The sequence below is a fragment of the Pterocles gutturalis genome, unplaced genomic scaffold (assembly GCF_000699245.1).
Source record: "Pterocles gutturalis isolate BGI_N339 unplaced genomic scaffold, ASM69924v1 scaffold18987, whole genome shotgun sequence".
In the NCBI taxonomy this organism is placed as follows: domain Eukaryota; kingdom Metazoa; phylum Chordata; class Aves; order Pterocliformes; family Pteroclidae; genus Pterocles; species Pterocles gutturalis.
The window spans coordinates 6,871-7,698 of record NW_010110608.1 but is presented as its reverse complement, the minus strand read 5'-3'; positions in this window follow the sequence as shown (position 1 = coordinate 7,698).

Here is an 828-nt window from a genome sequence, read left to right as displayed (position 1 = left end):
TGTAGGGAAGGCTGCAAACACGCTAAAATCCTCCGTCTTCTGTGTGTCAAGACATTTACATGTCTGCTTCCATGAAACACCACGGCTTCTGTCTTGTCTTCTGTTCGTTTATTTAAACCTGCTTACTGGTTTAGTGTCATCCTTCCCTGCTTGTATTCTTTTATACTGTTGTTTTCCACGCCTCTGTCATATGCTGCTCGTGTCCCTTACAAGTGCTGCAGCTCTAATCCCGTGGTCTTTCCTTGCACAGAAGTTGGTTCACACCTGAGATGTCCTTGTCTCCTTTTCTCCATGGCTTTACTGGTTGGGCTGGCCACATCTGCCAGTGGCTTTCAAGATAGAGCAATACCGTAAGCACACATATTTCATGCAGTATAATCTGTTTTCTGGTTTGTCAATCCTTTTTTTAAACAGTTCCCATCATTTTGTTTGTATTTTTAGCCTCTTGTGAGTACGAGGGGGCTGGTTTAGAGTCCTGTCCATAATGCCACAAACATAGCAGCTAATCTAGAGCTCTTCATTGCCTATAATCAGTGGGGTTATTTTATCTGCTAATTTATCACGCGTTGTTTTGATACCAGGAGGTCCTTCTGCAGCTCTTCACAGACAGGTTTGGATTTGACTATCCTGAGTAGTTCTGAAACATTGGCAAACATCCTTTCACTATTCATCTCCAGCACTACCAGTGGTGCCGCGGCTGGGCTGTGATGGTTTGTGAGGTCGGGGCACTAGTGCCAGCTCCTGAACTTCTCTGAGCTCTCTGACTGCACAGATCAGCAAACGTCAGCCAGGAAACTGCAGAGTATTGTTTCTTAAATCTGTATAATA